Raw genomic sequence first — 18057 nt, 5'->3', positions numbered from 1 at the left:
GTGTGTGTGTGTGTTTTGAATGGGGCTTTTTGTTCCAACGTGACTCACCGTGTTCTAGCCACGGTTGGTGCCTGAAGGGAGAGATGGAGGGAGGGTGAACAGCACAGAAGAAAAAAGAGTTGATGTGGTTAAGTCATTAGGAGACTGCATGTTGGGTTGCTATGTCAAGCTTCGGCCTACTTCTCTGATGAATCAATAAGCAAAATGCCCGCCTGTGAAAGAGACACACAGAGAGGACGATTAGATCTATCTTCTGCTTTGCCTGGCTCCAGATCATTTTAACTTTTAGCCAACTCCTCCGCAGATTGTGTGCACTAGCATGGCTAAAAGTACTTTCAATACAACATCAGTCAAACCAGATGGTGCATGTGATTTCTCACTACTGCCTATAAATTTGTCAGCAATTTTTTTTTTATTGAGTCGACGTTCATAATCCCTTTTGTCATGGTTCTGATTACTCTGTGAAAACACAAATGAATTCAACACAAATGATTTTTTGGTTATGTTTCTTAGAAACCACTGTTGCTTGCGTTTGTTTATAAGTGTTGATGCTTTAACAGCAATTTTAAAATCACAAAGTAGAAAATTTCTAATGTCGTCCTCTGGAAATTGAACCCGGGACGCCATGACTTTGGCTCTCCTTATCCATATGTTAAAATGTTAAGAATCAAATGCCCACCACCTGTTGCTTGCAAACGCATTCACACACACATCACAAGTTTTTCTTAGACAGCTCTCGTTTGTTCCCCAGCACTCATTGTCACCCAAGTGTGAAAGAAACCTCCACTTGAGGCCCACCCATGACCGCCTCTCTGGAGCTCTCCAAGAGGTGGTCACGCACTTGTTGCCCCCTCCACCCCTCCACTCCAGCACCGTTTGCCATGGATGTTTCAAAACCATCTGACCTGGCTGTGCTAACGGGTGGCTATTTTGGGAGAGGGATGGCAAAACCGTCTGCTACTCGCGACGGCCATCGGAAAAAAGAGGGATTGCTAAGAGGGAGTGCACGCCGGGGCGAGTGCAGGGTCCTCCTGTGCATGTGTGTGTGCAAACGCGTCCGTGTGAGTGTGTTCACCGCCAACCATACCAGTGACCAAGTGTGGTGTTGGGGTCATATGTCGCTGTAGGCCATAGGGATTGCTGTTGAAATTAGAGATTTCATACTCTTGCAAAATGCAGACGTTCATTCCCTGGCAACTGCGTATTGTCAGTTCAGCCTTTCACCCACATCATTACCAACATCTTGGTTTCATAAAGGCAAAAATAGGGTGTTTTGCAGATCAAAACCCTGCTCAGTTTTTTTTTTTTTTTTTTGGATGATTCAGTTTGCAAATGATTTGCACAAACTTGCACATGTAGTTTGTACATGATTTACACCTACAGTATACCCAGCTTATGCAATTGTTTTAAATAAATGTATCCATTTAGCTCTGGGCAGTTGGCAGACAAACCACCTGTGCTTGGTGCCGCTTCTGACAGAAACAGCTCATAGTGAAATAAGCATTCAGGCCCTTTGGGGAAAAGCTTGATCAACAGGTTGAGCAATGGAACATGCCAGCGAAGTGAGCGTGGCCTCTCTCTCTCTATTTGCATCTGAAACATCATCTCCCTCTGTGGGACTTGACTAATGCAAGTAAGAAGAACATTTGATGGTCAATAATTCATCATGCTTGACACTGAGGTAATTTAGCACATGCACTCACACATGAAGCTGCTCTAAAGTGGCCTTATTCTGAGATAAGTTCAAAACTGAACGTGAACTTTGGGTAGAACTGAATAGTGTGACATTTTCTGAGAAGTCTTTAAGCTCTTGATTTCATACTATACTTTTAGACTTTCAGCATGTTGCAATCCTTGTGACTTGCAGTAAGATTTTCACTCCACTCTTAAGGATGAGGACATTTTACATTAAAACACTCACGTGTGCGAGCTCACACACACTTACACACACTAGGGACTGGCCTGTAGAGTGAGTGGGCCAGTTCCTCCTACTATTTCTCTTAATGTGTCCCTTGTGCTGAAGGTGTGGAGCTGCCAGCATTGTTCACGAGCTACACTGGACGCTAACATCTGTGTATATTTACCGATGATAAACACACAAGTTACAGCGGACATTTTGGCCTTGTAACCACATTTAGTTATTGTTAACAACGGGTGTTTTGAACATAGGATACGAGGAGCTGTATTTAAAGTTCGTAGGTGTGAGTTCATCTGGCTTTGTGCCTTTGCTGTTTTATCTGCGAGTGTCTGTTCAGTGTCTGGCAGAAATGCAGCACAGATAAGGCGTGTCTGCGTGTTTGCAAATCCTAGACTAGTCCCGCTGGACTATGTAAGCAGTTCCTCCGGTGCAGCTCCAGGGTGTGGATCACAGGCTGTAAGACCAGGCCTCCTGATGCAGCTCCTGAGTCAGGCTCATAGGCATTATGGGTAGGCCATGAGATGCAGCTCCAGGGTTGGGCTCATAGGCTTTGTGAATGGACCACATGATGCAGCTCTTTGGGTGGGGTATGTCATCAACCTCCCACAGTTAAACTGCTTTTCAAGTCTTAGTTGGTAGGTAAAATATATTTTTTTTCCCTTCTTTTGTCTTTAAATTCATTAGACAGGTGTTTTCCCACAGCTCAGGTGTGGCATGAGCTTTCGTAACAAGTGATCAAGGACAGATATTAACATGTTAACACCCTGTCCACCGGCGCTATATTTTATTCAAACTAGGCTTCATGTGACATTTCAACAGTTTACAATTTGCTTTGTTCAGAGCAGTTAATAATTTGGGGGGTGGGGGGGGGATTTGAAGGAATTTTGTGGTTTGCCAAACTGTGCCTCAGGAACTCGCACAAACACTCACCACAGATTCTTCAGACATGAATAACAGTGATATCAACACATACCAGATAAGGTACTGAAAACTGCTGCAATTAAAGAGCATCTATTTTAAAACATCTCAAAGTTGTAAGTATTTCTGTCGTCCCTCTTTCTCTGGGAAAACAAGTCAACTTTTTTTTTAGTGCTGGCAAACAGCAGCATGTAACATACCACAGAAAGTCCAACACAATGATCTAACTTATCAAACATTTGTGAGAGAGCAGCATATTTTATATGCATGGAATGTGTGACTCATTAGTCCTGTGTTTGTTTGTGTGTGTGTGTGTGTCTGTGTGTGAGAGTGACCGTCACATCATCAGACAGGCTGAGCTCAACAAGTTTACACATTTTGTTCTCCCTACTGAGTTCAGAAGTTCTTCTTTATCTGTCACTTTGCATTTTTTTTTGCATTGAGAATGGAGGCCTAACTTCTCTGTTTTACATAGCAGTTGAAGCATGATAACCATTTTTTTCTTTCCAAGAACTGCATAAGCTTCCTGCTACTACCCCAAACATGCTTGTGTGTGTGTGTGTGTAAATGTTGTACTGTAAACGATTTTTGAGATGTTCCATCAATGTTGTCAACCATAGCAGATGTTCTGAATGAAATGAAAATATTTTGTGACCAATTATTGTAAATGGGAAACTTAAACCTTCATGTGACGCGCACTCGAGCAAATTAACGAATCATACTTCATGTCTTACTGTAACTTTGAGGAGCAGGGTACAAATGTTATATTTGTAGCCCTTCATCATAGCAGTTACCATGAACAGCAGCTAAATAAACTGCATATGTACACGTATAATTTATGAATTAAGAAGTCACATGATCAATGTGTTTTTTTAATGCAGAAATCCCCTTAAAAAACACTTACATATAGCTTATTCCTATATATGCATCCTATATATATGCATTATTCTATGGCTGAAAGGAGTCCCCAACAAGTATACTCCTGTTTGAGTGATGTTTGGTAAAAAGATACAGTACCCAGCTGTTTTAAAAAAATAAAATAAAATTTAAATAGCAGGAACCAAAAACACAGAGACAACAACTTGTCTAATATAATTTGGAACAGAATCTTTATTCGACATATTACACATAATTAGTATACATAATCCAAGAATAAAACATTTTACAGACCTGATTTTACTCCACTTATGCTTTTAACACTGTGTAGATGATCAAAGTAATTGACTCCTCAAGGTAGCCATCACTTGAGGGGACAACTGTCTTTGCATCTGTCTTTACATCCCCCAATCCATCATTCTTCAGTTCATTCCACAATTAGCCATGGTCACATATATACAGGCCTGCGATTCACAGCTTCTTTTACTTGATTTTCATACAGCCATCAGCAGTACACATGACAATCAGTCCTTTTAACATCTCGACAGTGGATGAACCCAGTAAGCTTGTGTTAGAGAATACTGCTGTGCCCTAAGTGGACAGTGGCCTGTTGCCTGGGGGAAATGCCTCTCAATGACGCTGCCTTGTCATGAGACAGCTGGCTTTTACACAGAAACACATGCACAAGGGACTGATATCCTCACACTTTTCTGCTCAATTTTATTTCACCCTTTTGGTTACACTTTGTCAGCCATCAACCGAAGCGAAGAGGCAACGTTCTGAGAGGACGTTCAGTAGTAAACTTTTAAAACCCTCACTGGCCTCCATTTTACTGATTTCTAAAAAGATACCTTGCCCTGGTGGTGGAACAAGTTTATTTAAGTTTATTAGCCATTTTAACACCTGCAGAAGCATTTTCAACTACCTGCCTATGAAACCTACCATGCAACATTAAAATATGTGGTATTTTAAGTACATCCTAATTGAGTCACTAAACTGTTGCAAAAGTTTCAGTGAAAACATCAGTACTGCTAGGATGTTAGTCCTGTCACTGAAACCACAATATGGTGAGGAAACAGTGAAAAAATTATCCCTGTAAGATATAAGACATACAACTCATTACTCTAGCACACAGATATCATCATCATTATGACAATTAGATGATTAGAGCTCATCACAAAGACACTGAAAAGAGATCAGTAAATGAGATAAAAGAGTATACCGCTTCTGTCATTGGAATATTTGCATTTAGCTCTGCATGAGTGCATGAGCATGTAGAGGCTTCAGGGTGAATGCATGAATTACAAACCAACCATTCTCACAGAGAAACATTAGGCCCTCTAGGTGAGACATTAATAGGACGCGACAAAAATTTCAAAGGAGTCATTCTTGCAAAATATGTCTTAAAAATAAGTATTTTGCACTTTCTCCCCCCCGTTACTGCCGTTCTCCTCAGGCTAAACAGCTGATTTATTGACAAGACGCCGCCAACATTTTATGGTCTTTGAACCACGAGACACAGCGTGGCGAACGGGATGGAGACCTCATGACTGCCGAGAGGAGGGGAGGCAGTCTCCCCCATCAGCTCTCTCTGTGGGACGCTTTTGTCCGATAAGAGGTCATGCACCACACCCGATTTAAGTCATGTGCTCCTCATTGCATGACGAGCAACACAAGACAACAGGGATGTGTTTGGTTGTGTATGTGCGTTTGTTTGAGCTGTGGATGGGAAACGCATCAACGTCTGTGACTGGGTACATTTCGTGCTCATCTTTATCTAACAAACGATAATGTTTTTCATTTAAGTTCATATCCTTTTTGTCTTCCTTTTGTTTGTCGTGTTTTTTGATGCATAGCTAGTATAAAAGCATGTGCTGGGATGGAAAAGAAGTGCTGTGTCTCTGTGAGTAAGCGTGTAGGGTCTGGGTCAAGGCTTTTTAGTACTTTAAGACCTCAACTCTGCTCCGGTGGACTCTTACTTCACCCACGCCTCATTCTATCAAACTCTGAACCACATCAACATTCCTGGGATTAATGTAGACGCAAGCTCTACAGCTACTCACGCTCACACACAATATAATACTGCTGTAAAATAAATTCATACAGCCAGTGAAAAGCGTTTTGTCAGCCCTCATGTGAGTGCTAAATTTGTCCATTGTAAAAGGGAATGATAACGAGGTTAAACCAGGCAAGTAAGAGTGATGTGTAACTCAGATTCTTCTACCACCTAGGACCCCAAAACCTACAGAACAAACACTCAGTGTGGTCCACTCGGTCATAAATTGGACCTTTGGCCTCGAACCGTGATCAAACAATCCGTCTAGAACCTCCTCATAACAATGTATTTTAATTTCTAAACATCAACTTTCCCTCGTCTTAAACTCCACTGATTCATAATTTTGTTGAACTTAAAATGGACAATTCAAAATCGATGCAGCAGAACCAGTCTTTTTTTTTTTTTTGTCAAAACCTGGCGCCTACTTCATCCACAATGCAACTCAACCGCCAACAGTCTGAGATTTGACTGCAATGCTAGTAGCGGCTAATGTGTCTTGAGCTCCTAACTCCAAACAATTATATTTTTTTTCTCATTTCCAAACTTGTAGTCTTCAGACCCTAATGCTGACTCAAATGACATCAATGGAGGTAATTAATCAGATTTCAGCTCTGTTTGGATGGGAAGGTTTATTTCATATTTCACATGTGTAGCAGTCATCCCCAACACCTCTAAACAGACTATGATATCTAAAACTGATCATTTCTCTTAAACCAGGTGGTGATTACAATATTCTCCTAGCTTTAAAAAGTGGTTTTAATTACATAATTAAACCATACATTAACTACAACAGTTGCCACTTGTGTATGCTGGAATAAAATAAGATAAAATAAACTTTATTGATCCCACACTGGGGAAATTGACTCGCTACAGCAGCTCCAGATACAGCACAGATAAGAAAATACACACTAAATGAAAAAATAAGTAAAATACAAAAATACAAGATCTAATGAAAATAGAAAAAACAGAATAAGAGTTGCAGCTGTTGGAATGAATGATCTGCGGTGGCGCTCATTCTTGCACTGAGGGTGCAGCAGTCTGTTGCTGAAGGAGCTCCTCAGGGACCCCACAGTTTCACGCAGGTGGTGAGAGGTGTTGTGCATAATTGACGTCAGCTAACAGCCTCCTCTCATCCACCTCCTCTATGGAGTGTAGAGGGCAGTCCAGGACAGAACTAGCCCTCTTCAACAGTTTAAGTCTTTATGTCCCTGTCTATGCTTCCAGCTCCCCAACAGAGGATGGCAGATGCCACCACAGTGTCGTAGAAAGATTTTAACAGCGTCCTGCACACACTGAAGGACCTCAGTCTCCTCAGCAGATGAAAACTACATTGACCCCTTCTTGTACAGGACATCTGTGTTGTTGGACCAGTCCAGTTTATTGTTGAGGTGAACACATGTATATGTAAGTTGTCACCGTCTCAACCTGGATGTTCACCGGTTTATTCTGGGCCGCTTTCCTGCGTTAGTCTACCATCTCCTTGGTCTTGCTGGCTTTTATGTGAAGCTGGTTTAACTCACACCAGTCGACAAAGGCAGTGATGACCTCCCGAATGATGGATTGGTTGAAAAACATTGGTATTGAAGAGTTCCAGTTCATTGAATGACCAGCTCCAGTTGGGTGATAATACCAGATGAACCAGTATAACCATTTTAATCTCCCGTATGATTTGAATACCAGCGCATCCTCTAACTCATTTGTTTCTTGCGCAATAGAACATTTGAGAAATATATTTGAATACTTTGAGTATTATGTCAGGTTAAAGTGTTTATAAAAACTATAAAAAGAAATAAAAGGCAGCAGTATTGTTGGCAGATCTTTTTTATTTTTATATTTACCACATTACAGTTTGCACAATAAAAAAATGTTTACAATCTGATTCCTTCATATATTGTATTATTTTGTGGGGACAAGAAAACTCCTTTAATATATACATGACACTGAAATGTTTTTATATTCTATGCATTCCTAACAGTAGAATAAGCCACCATAAACCGATATAAAGGCCCTAAATACCGTGATATACCGTAAAACCACTAGAATCTTAAAAAATATCATGATACAACATTTTGGTAATACTGCCTGGCACGAGGAGCAGTCAATGATTTTAGTCACATTGTTAATGATGTTCAATGAACCAGCAATCATGCCTTTGGGGAGATTTGTTGACACATGGTTGGGTGACGTTTGTCCATGTGGTCATTTCCTCATACAAATGGTGTCCTGCGGTAATACAGTACACACAATACAGTTCATTTTCCTCCGTAAATACGGTTGTCAGCTGCAAACACTGGCTGTATGAATGTAGCCACATATATCAATCAAACTTTATTTATATAGAACCTTTCAAACAAGTGCTTTACGAGCAACTGACAAAACGGGATGTAAAAAATAGATTTTGAGACTAAAACACCATAACCACCAAAAATAACAACAATTAGGACAAAAATAAAAGATTGACAATAATGGGTATTATTGTAGATAACAAAACATCAATGATAAAAGGAAAGCAATAAAAATAAAATTATGAAATACTACTCAAAATGTTCTGAAAATCTCAATATGCAAAGAAAAACAGCCCTAAATGCCCTGTCACTAATTAATTTTATTTTGAATTAAATACATTTTTAAGGGCTTGACACCACGAAACATTTTCAACTCATGGGGAACCTTGTAACTGTAGTACAGTATAAATGCACTCATCATTAAGAACAGACAATCCATTGGCTTACATGTAGAAGTACTTTTTGCCGTTAAAAAAAGGAAAAGAAAAAGAAACATGAGCGCTGACAGGATAGGTGATCCTATCTGAGCCATGATGAGAAAAGACTAATTTAGAAGCACATGCTGACACACCGATGCAGCTGATATATCGGTACATTGCTCTACTCTACACAGAGTATGTGCTGTCCCATACTGATGCTGTGCCTTACACAGACACATGCCTTCAGCTAATCCCTTAATTGTAACCATGCTCATTTTCACTTCACATGTTTACCCAGACAGATCAATCCATCTGATCCAGCAGCTGCCGGACCTTGACCTCAAACTAACCCTGACAGATAGAGCTCCTGTAAGAGGACATGCTCACATTACTATGTGTGCAAGCATGTTTTGTTTACATATATCCTATCTGTGTGTGTGTGTGACTTGAATAAAAAAGTTAGGGACATAAGTAACCGTCCATGCAATGGCCATCACCATGTATTAACCGGTCCAGTGGAGCTACACTCACTATTCACTTACATGTGTGCACATATTTGCATTTGTCTGCATTTTTACAGACAGTATTTGTTTCTCTTTGTGTGTATCAGTTTATAGTTCTCCACTATATGCTCCATCTACTGTACGTGTGCTCCTGCATGCCAACACACTGTACATGTTTAAGCTATCTGTATGTGTGTGCATGTACTAGCGTGTGTGTCAGGGGCATGGGTTGTAACTCACTCTGACTGCGAGCCGAGGCCCCTGGCAGGGAAAGCTGTGGGTCTGGCAGGTCTCAGCAGGGCTCTAAAGCTCTGCAGCTCAGCTCGGCTCCGCTGGTGGCTGCAGGACCGTTTCCATGTCACACTGAAGAGGTATCGAAGTGAACTCCTTACTGGGAGGCCTCCAGCGTGAAAACAGGACAATGTCATCATGTCTTATTGTTGGCAGCCAGGTTAGCTCCACAATAGGTTCTGAGCCACCGAGCTGAAAAGAAGCATGGACATTTATGCCAGTTGATTTGCACAGTGTTTGCCATTTTCCCATGATGAATGGTAGCAAGAACACTGTAACAGTTGCTGCAGGCCTCCCAGGCCTGTCATAGAGAGTAAGCATCAGCGTGGCACCTCTTAAATCTTAAATCAAACTCTGTCACTGGCTCTTTAATGGTTTCCAAACAGCAATACATTGCATTTCCCAAAATCCTATGCAGACTATCTGAAGGACTTGAGTGGTTTTTCATGGCTTAAATGAATACGCCAGCACTTTAGCAAATAAACTTGTGTGATGTTTTACCAGGAGTTAGGCTAAACATTGTAATCTCTGTATCTTACTACTAACGCCATGCATTCCAGCAACTGCATACACTGTATCCATGTTTTACACTGAGGGGAAAAAAGCAGCTTTTGGACCTATTTAGTAACCAACAACCACTGCTGGTAGTTTTTTTCTTTCTTTTAACAGATGCTAACTTTTCCCCCCATGCTTCCAATATCTGTGCTTAGACTGAAATGAAGAAATGCAGAGATGAAACTAACATCAATTTTCAATTCTATCATGCCTAATTCCCAAAATGTTCAAGTTCATTACCCCACTTTCCAATTCATTTTATTTTTTTGTTTTGACTTGTTTGACCATATAAAAGAAGTACCTGAATTTGAAGTCCTGTGTAAGTACTGCAGCAATAGTTGCGCAAGCAAAGTTATTAAGTAGAATTGAATAGACTTTCTACACTCGAAACCCGTCTGGCTGCCACTGGACCTGCATATGAATCATATGGCTGTTCCTTACACCAGCCTCCAATTTTCTTAATTCCTCATGGGAGAAGAGCAATAGTTCAAAATCCACCACCGTATTCTCAACAATTCAAATTAAAAGTGACATATTTTGTTTATTTAAAATCCAACTAATATAATTTTAATCTGAAGATGCTGTCTGTGGAGAGAAAGAAAGACAAGGAGGGGAGAGGAAGGTAGAACGAGTGAAAGAATTAAAGATGTGGATATGTAAAGTGGGTGAAGAGATAAAGCTGTAAAGTGCGTGGACAAGGAGAAAAGACAAAGAGTTGTAGTGGGATGAGATGACGGAGAAATGGGGTGCAGAGGAGGGAGTGTTGAGCAATGGTGAGTGAGAGAGAGGTTACACCTTGGACTCTGACCCAGATTTTAAATATGGTCTCCGACAACCTGATCTGACCGTACTGCTGTGTGGTCTTCCTTTCTTTCCACTCGTTACGGATGCACGACGACCACACACCTCTCCTTTCAGCAGTCACTTGACGAGTCAGAGCACGTTCATTAAACATTAAAATGACGACAAGCTCGAGGTCAGAGCGTCGCCAGATTCTCTCTTACGGGCCTTTTAACAAAAATAAAAACCTCATTGCTCCTTTCAACTTACACATGTGCTCATCAAACACGGATTACACCTCGGGCTTAGACAGCAAGGACTTGAAAATGTAGGTTCTTGTTAATTACGTTAGGCGGTATGTACTGTCGCTGTTTTACAACTGTGTATGCTCATCCTTAAGTGTTATGAATAAAAAGATTTTTTCAAACAGGCATACAAAGCCTGTAATTCAAAGAAGTAGGCAGAAGATTTCATGTACCAGTAAGAGAACAGTGGGTGCAAGCTAAAGTCTTTGGCAGAGGTTGTTGGCATTCAGCTTTTGCTTTTGCTGGTTTGCTGGCAGTGCATACGCCTGTTTGGTTATTTTATGGCCAAGCAGGAGCTATAACTAAGCCAATTTCTTTAGAAAAATAAATCAAGATTTGGGGTGTTTGGCAGGGTTAATGGGATTATTTTTTTAATAGCCAGAATTAATAATTCATTATAAAATTCTATCAAAGAGACATCATATCTTAATAGTTTCTTGTAAAGCTGCAATTATTATTATTATTATTATTATTATTCACCAAGTCAGAAAGAAAGATGGCTACCTCTTTACATTTGGGAGGTATTCTAGTCTTTTTAGCGTGGCAAAGTGTCGGTGTACATTTCTTGAATTTATAACCCGCCCGCCTGGATAAACATGAGCACACACACACAAACGCCTCCTGTAATGCGTGTTGAGATCGCTGGGAGTTAGGTGACAGATACTGAGAATGCTTGGACCTAAATTAAGCCCACTGCTTCATCAAAAACATCCTGCCTTCCTGCTTGGACTGAGATTGTGGTGACTTCTCATTGGGGGCGCAGGTAAACTAATGGGAACAAGCACACACTTATACACATGTACAAAGATTATGATTTTCTGTGACTGGTAAAACAAATATGTTTTGTAAAAGATAGAAAATTTGTCTTGTTTTCATGGTCTATTTTTAGTAAAAGAATATCACACACTGATGGTTATATCAACCTAGCACTGTGATTCAGTTTGTTATGGCAAAGTTGCAATAATTTTAGTTATTTTCTAGTTGATTACAATATTGCGAGAACCACTACATATTTTCTTATATAATAATTATATATACTATAACTGAGTAAAGTTGCAGTAATTATATTGCAACATATACTTCAGGGAGGAACCGCACCACATGGCCAAAACCCTTAAACAAAGCATACTGCATTCTATAGTGTAAATGATTACTTAGGGCTTAGGCTATTCATGCACAGACACACACACATGTATGCACACAGATAACAGATGTGAAAAGAGTGTTGCAGAGAATAGTTCCTCAGTTCATAGTACTTCAAAACTGCATGAACTTTTCAGTGACACCTTAAGTCTCTAGTTTGAAGTCAAACATCAACACTTTTGTTAGTTTCTGAAACATTAAAAAAAAAAGTTTTACGGGTTAATATATCGATCAGTGAGTGCCCTTTTGACACACACATACATTTAGATGTAATACTTATACATTTACGGAAGTTATGGTAAGTTTAAACGCGTGACCTTCACTTTAAATGCAGCATTGTTCCACTGTTTTGCTACTTGTACTTAAAGGTGAAGGTTTGAGTACTTCTTTCCATATGCTCACTGGAAAAGAGAACATATTTACCAGCGTTGTACACACAATCGCAGTATGACCCATATACAGTAACAGAGAGCAAAAAAAAAAGAAAAAAGGTGGGAGCAGGGGAGGCAAAGGAGGCCAGGAGGGAGGAGGAGAGCTCTGCACCACTCTGCTCCAGCTCCACTTCCACTGGTGACCCTGTGGCTGTAAATCTGAGAGTAGAAGACTATTCCTTACTTTTTCTATATTTGTTTTTTGGCATTGCACATATCACTGACAATAAGTGACTGTCAGTATTTAATATGGACTCATTATAACCTTTTGGCAAGTTGTGTGCAGATGTTAATCTGTTTGACAAGTGAGTTCAGAAGGTGAAATCTCTACGTTTGGCTGCAGATGTTTTGGACTTATGAATTATGACATTAAACAGATGCGATCTGGCTGACACAATAACAAATGTCACTGTTAACTTAATTAAGCACTGCCTTGACATTCAGTTCAGTAAGATGAGCTACATCACTAAAAAAAAAAAAAAAAGAATTAAGTCATTTTTACTCTTGCTCATTAAGTATACACGTCTTCTTTACAGCCGCTCCAAAGCTGTTAGTGTGATAGTTGCCAGTAAGGAAAAAAAAAAAAAGATGTGAGAATAGAAAAGAGTCTCACTAACTTCCAGGAAAGCTAGACTGTGACCACTTAATTATCTTGATGCCTGCAAAACAACACATCCCTCTGAGCCTGAGCCAGGCAGATCACACAAAGCATGAGACAGTTAACGTGGTGGTTACCAGCTTAAGAGAGTAAGGTTTGGTTGAGCCCAATCAGAGTTTTGCATACAGCCCCCACTGCCTTTGACAAGTGAGAGTGGATCAGGTTGATGTTGAAATGACTCCCAAAATGACACTAAAGATATTAGTATCTGCAGCAGTGTTACAGTGCCTTGCCAAATACCCAAATAAGTCCTTGTAATGTAACATAGTCAGGATAAAATACTGTTGGCTTCTAGATTTGAAGCCAAATTTGATGTTTGCCCTCCTAATTGCTTGCAACATGAGCTAGGGACTGAGAGGGGAAAAAGGTGCCGTAAAAGTGGCCCACATTTCCAAAACTTTAATGAGTTGCTGTTTTGGTAAGAATTTTTGGGACTTGGTGCACTACCTGTCTAAATTAACTATATCAGCATTTCTGAAATGCAATTCTAGACAATCCCTGGAGTCACAGGTCTGTCTCTGTTGGCTTGGTATTATTGGACTGAATAGCTTGTTCTATTGAGCAACAGATCCATTTGCACCAATCTATTATTTGTTCTGACAACTATGATCTTAGATCATTGCTCTGGCTTTGCGTAAACACTGGAAATGTGTGCGCTACTCTTCATGTAATTGCTCCTATTTTGCCCTAAAAAAAAAAAAACAAAGACCAAAGAATGTGCCCAAAATTACACGACAAATCTTTATATATACTGACAGCCACGAGTTGGATACAGCCAGACTGACAGTAACACCTCAGCAGGCAGGCAAACAACACATGAAATAATTCTATCACTTATCTGAGATATGAAATAAGTCATCAAATTGCTGATTCCCCTCAGCACGTCTTATTCGGTCCCACCAAGATGTTGCAGATTATTCGTGATTTTGCAGCCAAAAATTAGTTAATCTGTGGCTACTTTATTGAGAAACAGCAAGACATTTTATGATTTTTATGACCCTTTTTTTGACTTATTTTACAATACATTGAGATAATATTTAAAAATGGCAAAAGGGTAAAAAACAGAACTGAAAGAACACACTGTAAATACATATGTAAGTGTTCCATTAAGTCTGGTATAAATGGTCTAAAGTTTCAGCTGGTGCCTCACACACATATGCCGAGATTAGACTTCAGGATACAGTATCGGCCCAATAATGGCCCAACTCAACAGATGAAAATGAGCTTTGGCCTCGACCGTACCTCGTTTTATCCCATATAATAACTGACGCAACATCCTCCATGACTCACCGTCTCAAAAAACAGACGTGTCAGAAGAATTGTTTTGTCTTTTCTCTCCTAGTTCGACAACTTCAGCAATGATGAATATATACAAAGTAAAGCACATTCAGCACCACAATTAAATCAAATATGATCACCCTTTAACACCCTGCATGCCAAGTGCCACTCCCAACAAGCTCCATTAAGCAAGGGGTTAGTTTCAGGTATTAAGAAGTTGATGGTTAATTTTAGGTATAAGGTAACAAATGGCGTGCTCATATTTCAGTTGGTAGAGTTTGTTGAGGTTGATGCACAGTCTGAAAGTAAGCACTACTTGAGAAGCCAACTTAAGGAGACTGATAATCCTCCAGGCATTGACGCTTTTAAATTTAAGTTTCTTAAGTTCGAGGTTCATTTTAATTTGACCTGTGCTTGTTGAATTGGATTATTTCATGTGAGAAAATGCAGTTGCTGGTCAAATCTGCAAGTGCTCATCAGACAAAACTGCAAACTCACACAAATGAGGAATGGTTGAATTTGTGTTAATTATTCCTGGAGGGACTGTTTATTGTATAAAAGGGTACTTATTCAAGCTTTTGACATTTAAAAAAATGAAATGAAGTGGGTCAGGTTCTAGCCTTTTAGATGCAGTGTTAGCTTTGCACACTGTATTAGAGCAGGTTAATATGGATGGGGGAAAAGGGGGGTGGCGGGATGGCGAATAATGAAGGGATTTTGGGTGCACTGACAGTTAAGTTAAGTTAAGCTGAGTTTATCCTCCAAACTCCATCACCTTCTGACTCCCCCCTACCTCCATCCTCCCATGCGGCCTTGGGAAAATGGTGGGTGTTTATTCCACTACGTGGACTACCTTTATAACAAATTGATTTATGAAATGACTGTTGCTAAGGCTCTGCTGGCAGGATAAAGACTCTATGCTTGTTGCATTTTATTCTTTATCTCCTCAGCTGATGTTACTTGAGACATCTTAATCCTCCCCTTACTTAATAAAGCCAGAGGCTATTTTACAATTAAGAGCACATAGAGTTTGAAATGTCACCAGACGTGAGCATACTGAGAGAATGAGAGATCACACTGTGTTGCAGGTGATCCGAATCTGAACAGACAAACATTAGTGTCACAGTGCTGTAGTTCCACTTAAAGGCACCAGTGTTCAAATGAAGTTGAACAGTGTTAATCAGCGAGCTTTGGAGATGCTGGTAGACTGATTTTGTGACCTTTGGACAGACACGCACTAGCTGTTTCCCCATGTTTCCAGTCTCTGTGCTAAGCTAAGCTAACAGGCTGCTCATGGTAGCTTCATATTTACTGTGCAGACACTTTTAGTACAAAAGTACCCAAAATGTCATGTTAAGAATGACGATGTACCACAGACAAACATTTATAGGAGAGTAGTCGACGACAAAAGTGGTGACATGACGTGACGAGGGGAATTTGTCACCATCAATCTGACATAAAACAATATATGTACCCACTGCTCCTGCATGTAGTCATACTGTATGTCATGCATATTAATTACATTCACACGTCCACGCTGCCTGAAATAAGCCACCCTGAATACAGAGGAGATGAGTCAAGACAAAAACAGCCAAGCATAATAAGAAAACACAAGAGGCGTCATAAAAGCGCATTTGGGACACGGATGTGAAAGATATTTCCAAAACTGTTGGTTTTGGAGTCAGACGGGCTCTGTGCCACTGTTCAAGGAATGAGAAGGAAGTTCCAAGAAGGCACATTGCTCGGCTTAAGGTCGCCTTGGGTCTGCCTGTCACATTGTGGTTCCCGTCATTCTGGTGCCAGCCTAAAACAGCTCTTCATTCAACACTTTATAAGGTATACTTCACACACACACACAGGCAATTTATTCATGTCAACATGAGTCGCAAAGGTTACAGTGAAGAAGCAATACAGATGCTGATATTACACAGACCTGTCTGCTGCACATGTGCTCTGCAGATCAACAATTCATGCATGAGTATCAAGGGTATAAAAACTCATGCGCACACACACACACACAAACACACACACACACAATCTCCTTTTCTTCTACAAACCAACGATGGAAGGATCATGCTGTCCCTGTGACTGATGATTTTGCCAACATGAAGCCCAAAAAAAGCAGCAATTGATGTTTTCCAAGTGGCTTGAATAACTTCCATTGACAGCTTCGATAGAAGCGGAAAACCTCTTTTCTGTAATGGAAGAAGGTTTTAGGGAAGATGGGTTTTCCCTATTTTGTAATATCCTCAGAGCCAGGCTTGGCACAGAGGCCCTCTGGACTGGAGGTTGTTGGCTCAGGCCAGACAATGGGACTTTAAGTGAGCCACAGCGAGTAGAGAGAAAATATCAGAGCAACCATGAGGCTCTGTCATCTCTCTGATTAGCTGAAAATGTTTACTTCATCCCCTCGTTAACTACGAATGCTTCATAGAAGTTTGGGAAAACAACGGCTTACCTCCACTGCTGTCTCTTTTTTTAATTTTAAACAAGCACAACGCTGGAATAAGCCCACCACAGCTCAACACGAGTACTCTTAACTCATAAAAGAGTTGTGAAGAGGTGGCTGTAGGGAGAAAAATGGCCACCTTTCCATTATGACTACTGGAGAGGTTGGACTGATAAAGCACTTACTCCCGCAGGTTTGTTTGGTGGATTTTGGCAGTGGAACCACTTCTTTGGCAAATGATCATTCTGCCAAAACAAACACTCGCTTTACCTCACCCTTTATACACATACACATGTGAACACACATATTTCACTTGCTGACTCCACACAATGGCATGACTGTATCTGCAGCATCAAACAGGCATCTGCCAATCGCCCCGCGGAGCTCATTGTTACTCAACACCGGGGCACACAGACACTGAGCCGAGTTCAGCCTCCAACAAATTTTGCAATGCAAAGAGAAAGTGCAGATGAGGTCTGCCAACATGCATCGTTGACCCCAACTAGCCAGAAAACAACTGGAAACTGACGTGCCCCTGTCTGTGGTTGGCAAGGGATAGAGGAGTAAAGAGGAGGAATGACTTTTCAAAATATTTAGGCTGAACATAAGCTCAAGCTCAGGCAGTGGAGAACATCTAGACTGCGAGGGCTGCGTTTCTCCTCATGCTATAGCAAATAGTTTTACACAATACATAAATAAACAGTAAGTATGGCTGAAAATGTATATGCAAACGTGATCACAAAGACAAACCATGGAAGATGAGGTCCAGCTGCAAACGGAACTAAACGCAAGCTGGTGCATAAAAGTTCAATACCAGTTTGACATTCCATATAAAAAGCAAACAGAGTAAATGAGAGGTTAAGCGTTAATATATCTGGCTGTGTGCATATGAGTGTATATATATGTGTGTTTGATATATGGGTGAAAGAGCTATGCCTTCTACACCTATAGCTGAAGCCTGGGAGTCATGTGTTGGTGTTTATTTTGACCTTTCAGTCCACCTGCAGCCAGGACTCACTGCAGTGCGCAGCACAGCCTTGTTATGTTATTTGTTGACCATTGCAGCATACTGCTGCCAGACCTTTTCAAAAGGATCAACTGGAATTTATGTCCTCCAGAGTTTATTTATTGATGCTGGAATCCGTAAGTGGATCTCTTACTAATAGTTTGTCTTCACACATCTTTTTGTAAC

At 40.5% G+C, this 18057-nt stretch overlaps 1 long non-coding RNA gene across 2 annotated transcripts in view; it reads right to left on the bottom strand.

The window, feature by feature from the left end:
- Positions 1-18057, bottom strand: part of LOC118326893 — a 23688-nt gene that overhangs the window by 231 nt on the left and 5400 nt on the right. For both annotated transcript variants that reach the window (XR_004796663.1, XR_004796664.1), the window contains exon 2: positions 49-9458. This is a non-coding gene — a long non-coding RNA (uncharacterized LOC118326893). The remainder of the gene's footprint in view (positions 1-48; positions 9459-18057) is intronic.

The sequence above is a fragment of the Morone saxatilis genome, unplaced genomic scaffold, assembly GCF_004916995.1.
Source record: "Morone saxatilis isolate NCDOM2014 unplaced genomic scaffold, NCSU_SB_2.0 Contig17, whole genome shotgun sequence".
In the NCBI taxonomy this organism is placed as follows: Eukaryota; Metazoa; Chordata; class Actinopteri; family Moronidae; genus Morone; species Morone saxatilis.
Note: the sequence above shows the minus strand (reverse complement) of the source record. Positions and strands in the feature narration are given on the sequence as shown.